Genomic DNA, 11,776 nt, shown 5'->3' with positions numbered 1-11,776 from the left:
AAATGCAGAGATCACTAAGAGGGTTCTCACACAAGAGTTTGAGAACCTCTGGGTTTAAGGAGCTGGGTCCAGTGTAAGGAAACAGCAGTTGTACAGGACACCACTTGTTTCCCATCATGCCCTTGGGGGAATTTTGAGCTCTATCATAATTATAGTTTTCTACATTATAACATGAAATTGCTAGATTTTTTTTTTAAGGATCGTGGATCGTGGATCGTAGATCGTAATACTGCCAAATGACCTAGCTAGCGCTCTCTCTCTCTCTCTCTCTCTCTGAAAAAAGCCCCAGATCAATAGAGGGCTCTTATTGCATGTTTAAAATTTCACAAATAGGTCTTAGGAATCATCCAGCATCCTGTGGTTTCCATAGCTGGACAACTCTTAGATCTTATCAGCCTGCTGAACTGTTCCTTTTTCAGAAACATGTACCATCCAAAATGTTTCTGATATCCTTGCTTTTAACCGTTGTGAGTGAATCAAAGCAGCTAAATTTGATATGAAGTCATCATTTCCTTCAAGATTTAACTCATCTTTCTGGGCTTGAAATACTGAACAAGCAATGCCTTGGCCTCATCCGAATCCTACGAATGTATTTTTCACCCAACAAATTCTATTTCAGTAAGAGACCCATTTTACTGAATAACAACATTGATGGGTAAGTGAGAATATACATACCTCATCTTGTGATGGAAGCCCAGTATCTTGCTCTTGATCATGTTCTGTATATGAACTACAGATGGTTTGAAATGTAGCCAGTTCCTTTCTATTTCCACACTGCTATAGACTGAATGTTTGTGTTCCTCTCAAATTCATATGTTGAAACCTAATTCCCAGTGTGGTAGTATTTGGAGGTGGGGCCTTTGAGAGGTGGAGTCCTCATGAATGGGATTAGTGACTTTATATCTATGAACCAGGAAGTAGGTCCTCACCAGAAACTGAATCTGCCAGGACCTTGATCTTGGACTTTCCAGCCTCCAGAACTGTGGGAAATAAATTTCTGTTGTTTATAAGCCACTCAATTTATGGGATTCTGTTAGAGCAGCCTGAACTGACTAAGACACCATTTATCAACCCAGAGCCTCTCTTTTTCTTTCCAAGGAGACTGGGTCTACATTGATGTAATTAAAGTTCCTCCCCAGGGTTCCTCTGGGACCCTTCACAATAACTGTGCATCCCTTCAGAGTGATGTTGACATTTTCTGGGATATCAACAGTCCAGTTGCTTAGGATGGTCTTCATTCTCACGGTAGATGTGGCAAAGAACTCAAAGTTTTTTGAAATTGATAGAGGTAGGGGTCTTATTTATGGTACTCTTTCTTTTCTATCATTGTAAAATAGTAGTATTATTATATAAAAATAATTATGTGTTAGTTTTCTAGCACTGTCAACATCGTACCACAAACTAGGTGGCTTAGAACCACCGAAATTTATTGTACACAGTTCTGGAGGTCAGAAGTCTGAAATTAAGGTGTCAGGCAGGGCCCTGTTCCCCCTGAAACCTGTAGGGGAATCCCTCCTCGCCTCTCCCTAGCTTCTGGTGGTTTGCTACCAATCTTTGGTGTTCCTTGGCTTGCAGCCACATAACTCCAATCTCTGTCTTCATTGTCACATGGTGTTCTCACTACTTGCCACTGCTTTCACAAGACCATCTTTTTTTAATTTATTTTTTGGCTGCGTTGGGTCTTCGTTGCGGTGCGCGGGCTTCACATTGCAGTGGCGGAGCACGGGCTCTAGGCACGCGGGTTTCAGTAGTTGTGGCCCGTGGGCTCAGTAGTTGTGGCTCACAGGCTCTAGAGCGCAGGCTCGGTAGTTGTGGCGCACGGGCTTAGTTGCTCTGTGGCATGTGGGATCTTCCTGGACCAGGGATCGAACCTGTGTCCCCTGCATTGGCAGGCGGATTCTTAATCACTGTGCCACTAGGGAAGTCCCAAGACCATCTTCTTATAAGGACACCAGTCATGACTTTATCTTAACTAATTACATCTGCAACGACCTTATTTCCAAATACCCTCACGTTCTGAGATATTAGGGGTTAGGACTTAACATATCTTTCTGGGGGACACAATTCAACCTATTACAATATTCAACCAGATTATTTAGAGTTTTTTTAATGTAAAAATCTGAATCTTTAAAGAAATCAATTCATTAACCTCTGCATGCCAAGATAATTTTTGAAGAAGCTGTTTCATTTCTGGTGCTCTTTACAAAAGGCCCAAAGGTGAAGTGAATCTCTGCAATGAAAAGAGAGATCCTTGACGAAAAGAATATGCCCTTGGGACTATTCCTCTATAATTTATCTTCTTTTTTTTCAATTAAAGCAAAAGAGAAAAATGGAAAGAAACGTCTCTCCTGGTTATTTTTTACCAAATTTTAGTTGGGAGCTTATCTTAAAATCTTGAGTTGTGTTGGAGAGGAGAATGTTTTTAGGGAATATGCAAAGTTCCCATCTTTATTACTGTGAAACATGAGAATCTAAAAAGACTGAGGAAAAAAGCCACTCTAATTTTTGAAAGCTATTTTTTTTTCTGTTTACAGTGCTTATGACAGCTTGAATCAGAAAGATTTGATGATATAAAATGTCATTCCTCAAGATTTTTTATTGATAAAATGACGCACATTGTTTTCTATGCTATTGAATGAAATTTTATCCTTCAATGTATTGAATGAAAAAGAGTATGCCTGTCAAGGATCTAATGTCATGAAACCAAAGAGGAAAAGTTCAGATTTCTTCTTTCATATGAGCTTATAGTAAAAATACTTATGAGTAAAGAGAGAGATATAAATAGGTAGGTGGGTAAATAGCAAAACACTAAATAGTATTTTACTTTTCCAGTGCTGCTGTGACAGAGTAAAGCACTATCCACACAAGCCAAGAAGATAGAGTATTGGAGTCCTCACTTCAAAGAACACATGGGGATGGGGACAGAATGTCTTGATGCACACTGCCCCAGCCCTACGTGAGTGTGGTCATGCCCGTGCCTTGGAGTGACAGGTCCAACTCAAACTGCTATAAGAAAAGACAAAAAGTCTTGTAACTAATTAAACATGACTGGACAAAGTGGCTCAACAATGTTCCCAGGATTCAGCTCTCTCACACCTTCTTTTCCCTCTGCTTTCTTTTGTGTTGGCTTGGCTCTTTACATGGAGACACTTGGTAGGCTGACTCAGCTTCAAGTCCAACAGAAAGGAAACACATTTCTGTAGTTCCACGTGGGATCCCCAAAACTGGAATACTTGTCCATCTTGAACTGTGGCCAATAGGATGAAAGTCCTTATTAGACAGCCTGAGGTCAGTGGCCCCTCCAAAGTGAGGAGGTTGGATCAGCATTACGTGAACTCCAAAGGCTATGTGGGGGAAAGACTGTGCCCTACACACAATCAAGAGCTGCTCCTTGGGGCTCAGAGACTGGGTGAGCAAAAACAACCAATGTCCATTTCACATGAGGATAAAGAATCCAGAAGAGGAAGAGGTCTATTTGGGGAAATGAACTGGACCTTAAGTCTCTTTTTCCAAAGTGGTGATAGACACACAATTAAATTTTACTTTTTCTGTGGTCCATCAGAAGTAGCATATCAAATGGTAACTACTCTAATGCTACAACATGGATGAACCTCAAAAACATTACACAGTTGACCCTCATGGAGTCAAAACTCCATGTATAACTTTAAAGTCAGTCCTCTGTATCCACGTTTCCACATATGGGGATTCAACCAACTTCAGGTTGTATAGTACTGTAGTACATACTTATGGAAAAAAATATGTGCATAAGTGGACCGGGCCAGTTCAAACCCATGCTGTTCAAGAGTTAAATGTACTAAATAAAACAAGCCAGACACAAAAGGTCACATATTATATGATTCCATTTATATGAATATCCTGAAAAATACATCCACAGATCCAGAAATCAGATTGGTGGTTGTCAGGCATTAGCTTGAGAGGGGAATGGGGACTGAGCATATTTAATGGGCAGTGGGTTTTCTTTTGGGGTGATGAAAATATTTTGGAATTTGATATAGGTAGTGGTCCCATGACATTGTGAATGTACTAAATGCCACTGAATTGTATACTTTAAAATGGTTAATTTTATGTTATGTGAATTTCTTGTCAATTAAAAAAAAGATCCCTAGTCACTGTGCAAAACTTAATCTGGGTAGAATCCCCGATCTTGTCTTTCTTTCCACCTCTCTATCACTTAAGTGCTGTTGGCATCTAAAACATTTGATCTACACTCGAGAAGTGGCCTCCCCGTCCTCGCTTCTCATCTAAAGCCAGCCATCCAGAAGCCTCTTGGCCATAAAATTTTAGGTGGTTTTATAGGACTTGGCCTCTGATCACTCACTCACTCCCCATTCACCCTCCCTGCCCCCAACAAATAGGCAGCTGGTGTGCTTTGGCTTAGGGCATATTCTATTCCTTCATTTTCTGCCTTCTGCTGAGGTGGTACTGTTTTCAGTGCATAAGAATTTAGCTAACACTGCATTGATAAGTTCTAGTTTCACATTTTTTAAATTCCAGGAGAGTCTCAACATATATAGGCCCATAACAACCTTCCCAGAAATGCTCCCAGCAGAGAGTCCAGTCATTTGAAGGATGCCTCTGGTGGGTTTTGCTAAAGGCTTTATTTCTGCCAAATGTCATGTCAAATTTTTAGACTGATGTTTCTAAGCTCTGCACAGTTACCAGAAAATTGGTTAGAAACCACAAGGAGTCAAGCAGTTTTAGGAATATTGTGCGAATTTTTATCTGAATCCTGCCTGTGAAACTTCAACAGTTCAAACAAAGACAAGAGTAATTGTTTAAGACATATTTTACAGAGAAAAACAAATTGGTATAGTGGGTATGAATCTCAGTGAATAAATTCAGGGGTGCCAGAAATAAACTTTTCTTCTATAGTAAAACTTAATTTCTATTTAGAAGGCCTGATTCCCCCTGCCCCTCCTAGACAGCAGAAAGTTCTCTTGTTAGTTGGAGACCCTGACCCTCACCCTGGGGTTGTGTCTAAATTCCAAGAGGTCAATGTCAAGCCAAGTTTTGGCAATGGAGGCATCTGGTCCTTGGTTGCAGCCCATGCATGCATAGCTGGGACATCCCCAACCCTGTCTCTTACTTCCATGCCACAAATGTAGACATTGTTACTATTCTGTGATACTCTGCTGGGTTAGGCCATGGAAACCTACAGAAACCTACAGAGCTGTCCATACCCTGTAGACCTGGACTCTGTGCAGACACTACCTCTCTGTGGCCTTTCAAACTCCTCAGGACTCTTACAGTTACAGGGTCCTTTTTGCCTCAGATTCCTCCTTTTTTACCGTCTCCTTGGGACTCTGCTCAGGAAGAAGATGCAGAGACCCTCCTTCTGGAATTCACCAAACTCTTCTCACATCAACTTCCTCTATCTCTCCCCACATATATCCCCAGCCTAGAAGAATCTTCTAGTAGGGAGTCCAGAACTGCCTAGAGGCTTGAAAGGGGGCAAGGGTAAGGAGGGGGGAAATCAATGTATGTTTCAAAAAAAATATCGTTTGCTTTGTTGCTTTGAGGATTGCAGACAAAAATACCATAATTTTGCATACCACTCCCCTCCCCAAATAGTGGATAAAATCCTCGACAAAAGAATGTACCTAGGGCTTCCCTGGTGGCGCAGTGGTTGAGAATCTGCCTGCCAATGCAGGGGACACGGGTTCGAGCCCTGGTCTGGGAAGATCCCACATGCTGCGGAGCAACTAGGCCCGTGAGCCACAACTACTGAGCCTGCGCGTCTGGAGCCTGTGCTCCGCAACAAGAGAGGCCGCGACAGTGAGAGGCCCGCGCACCGCGATGAAGAGTGGCCCCTGCTTGTCGCAACTAGAGAAAGCCCTCGCACAGAAACAAAGACCCAACACACCCAAAAATAAATAAATAAATAAATAAATTTATAAAAAAAAAAAGAATGTACCTAATTTCAAGACATTTACCCTGATTCTTTCCTCTGACCCAAGCTGGAGCACTGGCCTCCTCCTAACCATCTCCTGTGTTAGCCTCCCTGTTTGTAGGGCCTACCCTATCAAGGAGATGCACTACCACATAGGACACCTGCATACTTATGCACCCAAGCCTCAACATGGTTGTGAAAGGAAGCATGTCCTACCTTGAAAAACACTCAAAATAATGGCTTATGATTCTTAAATAACTGTAAGACAATCTTGACACTCATCTTAATTTAAGGAGAGGAATTTGGTCCAGCAAACATTTATGCCCACACAGATGCCGTGGTGCTCAATTCTCTGTATCATAATTTTGATAAGTGCCATGTACTAATACTAAATGCGTTTGTATATCGGAGGACGGTGGGCACAGCGTTTGCTCCTCAACTGGATATTAAGCACACAGAGGGCTTGGACCATGTTTTACATTCCATTTTTTATCCCATAACTATTTTATTCTGTGTGCACAATATTGTGCTCTGTTTATAGAAGATGCCTCAAGAAATTCCTGCTAAAGAGGATGGATGAGTGAATATCATACACTATTAAAGCTACAATGATCTTGAAAATTCATCTAGCCTTTTCTGAAGCCTTCAGGCAGGTCACAGGCAAGCCAACTCAAATAAATGAGAACTTTTTTCTTTTCAACCTCCAGCAAAAAATTTTAAATCCATTTTCATAAAATAGTATTAACATGGCATTCAACAACTCTGTCTAAAACTTCCTCACCATATCTAATGTGAATGTGACAGAGAGAAAACACAGGACTGGAGACGAAGCGGTCTGGAGTGGGGCTGGCTCTGCGGCTCACAGAGCCTCGTCCTTGGCTGCATCATTTACCCTCTAGGGATTGTACATGCTTCATCTGTAAAATCATAGGGGTTGACAAGAGGATCTGTAGGCTCACTTACAACTCTGAAATTCTATTAATCTTTATCACATATGTGCCAGGATATGAATAGTGAGGTTCTTTTAATAAGGCAACTTAACCGTGTGGTATTTCTTCCCTTGCTTTGCTGCTTTAAAGGGATAGAATACATACATTTTCTCTTATCCTCCTGGGAGGACTTGAAGAATAATAGCCCCACCTGCCACCCCAGGATAGGAGAATTCGATTTGGGGTTGCTAGTGATTCCAGGGTCTATTTTCGAGGGGACCAAAAGTCCATTTTTAAGGAACAAGGGAAAAGATGTTCATAATGAGGGAGTACCTCTGATAAAAACTCAAAGAAAGAGGGGGGATTTCCTCCAGACTAAAAAGAAATCAGGGATATTGGGTAGGGGCCGAGTAGGAAGGGGGTGTTGAAGGAGTCTGTGAACCTCTCCTGAGGAAGTTGCCCAAGAATTTAAAGATAACTATGAGTTCACAGAAGCTAGTGGGAGCCAAGTCATTACCACAACTGCCCAGCCTTCAGTTAGACATGAATCTCCCTTACCTGCCCTCCTCTGTTGGTCCTCCTGGTGGTTGGCTAAAGAGAAGCACACTTTGTGGGCACCCAGCACCTCATGACCAAGCACCCATGGGTGCCAAATGCTCTGTTCAGCCTGGCCCCAAATGCCCTGCTCAGACATTCCCTACACAAGGCACCAGGTCACAAGAAAGCCAGGACATCTAGTGGGAGGGAGGTAAAGAAACTGAGACCTCCTGAGCCCGGCACCGGGGTCTGTGGGACCTCCACAGCAGCAGATCCAGGTTTTGTGGAGCCCAAAACATATACAACTGGGGCACCCTTTTTGAGAAAAAGAGTACAACATCACACATACAAAATTAGGTAAGAACGTGAATATTTATCTAGACTGAGATGAGCATAACAAATCACAAATTTTTTAAAGCTCACAAAACCCGAAAACACCACAAAGTCCAGGAAAATAACAAAATATGTTTTACTCCTTAATTACCTGACACACCTCTATTATAATTGTTTTCTACATTAATTGGTTGAATAATATTTGATTGCCTCTTCATAAGGATGATCTTATAACACTTTTTATAGGGAAAATAGAAAGATAAATCAGTCTTTTTAGTATGGTTGGTGAAAATATTTTTTTGACAGCTGGGATGCAGGAAACACGAGTTCACAAATAGACATTGTGGCCGTTTTGTAGTCGTACTGTAGGTTTGTGCCAACAAGTACAGAAATTCTGATAGGTTCTAAGTTGTGCAATCCCCATCAAAAAAGAAAAAGACTGTATGTGTGGTGTGTTTATAATTGCATATAATGCATTATAAAAAAACTTCCATAGGCAAGAATGTCCAATTTAACTAGGCATCAATGAGAACCTCATCCTCCACTTAAAATTTTACACATCACTTATACCCAAAAAAAGTGAAAGCAGGGTCTCTAAGAGATATTTGTACACCCATGGTCATAGCAGCATTATTCACAATAGCCAAAAGGTGGAGGGACCTCAAGTGTCTATCAAAAGATGAATGGACAAAGAGAATGTGGTATATACATAAAATGGACTACTATTCAGCCTTAAATGGAAGGACATTCTGACACCTGCTGCAACATGATCAATCTTGAAGACATTATGTTAAGTGAAATAAGCCAGTCACAAGAGGACAAGTATTATATGATTCACAAGAGGACAAGTATTACATGATTCTACTTATATGAGGTACCTAGAGTAGTCAAGTTCAGAGACAGAAAGAATGGTGGTTTCCTGGGAATGGTGGAAGGGGGGATGTGGAGTTATTGTTTAATGGGTACAAAGTTTTAGTTTCGTGTGATGAAAAGAGTTTTGTGGATGGGTGGTGGTAATAGCAGCACAATGTGAATGTACTTAATGCCACTGAACTGGACACTTAAAAATGGTTAACATGGTAAATTTTGTTTTGTCTAATTAACCACAATTTAAAAAAATAAAAAATTTTTATACATCAGATGATTAAAAGAATTTTCCAGAGTAGCTTCTGGCTCTGTGCATTTCAAACATGGTTCTGCTCTACTGTTCACATACTTCCAGCATTGGAAGCTGTAGTAGTACAAGTTCATATCACTGTGTGACCTCTGGCTCTGCACCTTCATGTCATGAGGCCACTGTGGGCAGCAGGAGTATTTCTGGAAGCCATTCCTACTCCCGATGGCTAGGAATAACTTACTACACACAGAAGTGATTGTGACCTTCATAACTATGTCCCACTAAATGCAAACTAAAGGCATTCTTATCTCAACTTCCTCTTATTTGGATCCCAGAGATGCCTTATTTGTTCCTCCACCATCCAACACAAGGGGAAGTGTAACACAAGGGAAGTCGAAGTGGAAAGAAACAGTGATCTGAACTGCATGCAAATGAGGGGCCACGAAGGGTGAGCTTCACTGGCTTCTCAGTAAATCCACCCCTGAATTCCCATTTCACTTAAAATCCTTTCTAGATCGGTATCATTCCCACTTGCTTTGTTCTTACATGATATGTGAACTGCCAGGTCAAAATTCTTTGTACAGTAATCCTTTTGAATAGACATTTTATATCACTTTTTATATTCTCTTCAAATCTACCTAGTTTTTTTAACTTGTCTTTGCAGGTATTGTTTTTCAAATAGTTTATCATGCCTGCATCTGTGTGATCTATCAGAGATTGTGAACTACTTGAAAACAAGAAATAGCTCTATCATGAAACTCAGTAGAATACTACAGGTAATCACATGCTTGATAAATGTATTTAGACAAGGTAATGAATTTGTGCGTGTCTGTGTGTGTGTGTGTGTGTGTGTGTGTGTGTGGAGGAGGGTCTTCTCTGAAAGGTTACCAAATTGTCTTTATCCACCTTTGGTTGTGGAATCCAAAGATAAACACAGAACTCTGCCCAGGGTTTTTAAACTTTACTTTATTTGTGTGTGTGTGTGTGAGTGTGTGTGTGTGTATGGTTTTTAAATTTTACTTTATTTGTGTGTGTGTATGTGTGTGTGTGTGTTTACTACAAAATCTATGTTCATCTGCATCAGATAGGAATTGAGATCAACTGTGAGTAGCAGAGACCTGAAAAAAAGAGTGGTTTAACTAATATTTATTTCTTTCTCATGTAATGGAAATCCAAAGGTGAGCAGTCCAGGGCTGGTGTGGGAACTCCCTTTTGTCAACAGGAACCCAGGCTCCCTTCAACTCTCTGTTCTGACGGTGCTATCCCTTATCCTCATACTTACAAGATGGCTGCCAGAGCACTAGCCCTTTTAGGCCATCCTATCTGCATTCCTAGGAGAAAGAAAAATAAAGGAGGTGGGAAGGCAAAAAAAAATGTTCTTAGGGTCCTATCACTTTTCTAAGAAATGTTCTTGGAAGTTCTGCTACGTAACTTCTGCCTATATCTTATTGGCCACCCCTAGCTGTAAGGAGTGAGATGGGGAGAAATTTAGAAACGTGTTCTTTTGCTCAATATGCGTCTACTCAAAATGAAAACTGGGATTCTAATGCCACAGAGATGGATGGATATTGGATGGATATCCAATGGATGGCTGGATGCATGAATATGGGTAAATTACCACTAGCTCTGCCATAATTCCTCAGGCTGCCCTGATCCGAAGCAAACTGTGAAGAGAAGCATGGGCTGCTCCTTGCCTTTCCTCTCCCCCTCTCACCCCCACTTAGGAAGCAACACCCTCCTACTTAAGAGAAAAAACAGAAACTCATTTACATTTAGGGGATAATGATGAGAACTTTTAAATGCTGCTTCCCCCAAGAACTTGTTTTAGCAAGGAGCAAAGCCTTGAATTAGAGAAATAGAATCATCATCATACATATTAGGTTTCAATAAGTAAGATATGGATGATTGAGTTTGGGAAAGAGTAACTGTGTTTGGATTCCCTTGTCTCTAAAAATCAGATCACACAAGACAATGTTCCTATTTTAACTTCAGGGTATCTCTGAGTACTAATGATAAATGTGTCACCTACCATGAGTCCTAATGTTTTTTTATTTTTTATTTGCCCATAGCTCATCATTCCCTTGATCATAACTATGTAGTATATACACATTTTCTCCCTGAAATGGGTGAAAGTCTTTTTAACACTAATACTAATTGGGCTCTAGTACTGTGGTTTTTACTGGATATTTATCATTTAAACAGCAGTCAAGGCAGGGGGTCAGGGGGGGCGCCGTGGCAAAGTGCTTTTCATTTTGTGTTTGGTTATCGCTAGCAGGCCCACTTCAGCACATACTCAGGCAATATGTGAGAGATGGTGGGAGACCAGCTCTTTGATTCCACCAAGTCTGTCAAGTGGGCATTAAGCAGAAAATGAGGTTTAGTTTCTCATGCTGCAGTAAAACATATGCTTTAAAAAGGAATACAATTGCCTTTGAGTTACTGGTGCTTTATTTTGAGTACTGTGGGGTCTTCAGGCAAATATTTCTGCAAACAGCTTTCAGAAAGGATTGTGATAGCTGGCATTTGTAGAGCATGTTCTGGTTTATAAAGCATTTTCACATTTATTGTCAGTGCCCAACTTTGCGCTGCTCTCAGCTGCCAGCAAATGGGATCTCAGTTTCACGGCTTTGAGATGGCCTCTGGGATGTAGCTTTTGATCTCCTTTGCCTCTAGAATGGATACCAGTGGTTTTAACAATGGCCTAAATCAGAGGTTCCAGAAGCAAGAGCAAACTGACCATTTCTTGATTTTTTTTCTACCCCTAGATAATGCTATTCCCTTTGAAGCAAATTGTTCCCTACCAGGCAAGTCAGTGAGGGGACAATGATTACAAAGGAGAGGGATGTTGGAGGGTCAGGATAATTCCTTTTCACCCCATTTTATGCTTTCTGCTGTTCTCATTCCAAGGTGGCCTGACTCAAGACCACTGTAGGCTGACAAATACACCGA

General features: G+C 41.0%; 1 pseudogene; it reads right to left on the bottom strand.

The window, feature by feature from the left end:
- Positions 1-381: 381 nt before the first annotated feature.
- On the bottom strand, positions 382-1,238 carry LOC118892525 (annotated as a pseudogene).
- Positions 1,239-11,776: the final 10,538 nt, after the last annotated feature.

This window comes from Balaenoptera musculus, chromosome 3, assembly GCF_009873245.2.
Source record: "Balaenoptera musculus isolate JJ_BM4_2016_0621 chromosome 3, mBalMus1.pri.v3, whole genome shotgun sequence".
Taxonomy (NCBI): domain Eukaryota; kingdom Metazoa; phylum Chordata; class Mammalia; order Artiodactyla; family Balaenopteridae; genus Balaenoptera; species Balaenoptera musculus.
The sequence above is the reverse complement of the archived record's forward strand: the minus strand, read 5'-3'. Positions and strand labels throughout refer to the sequence as shown.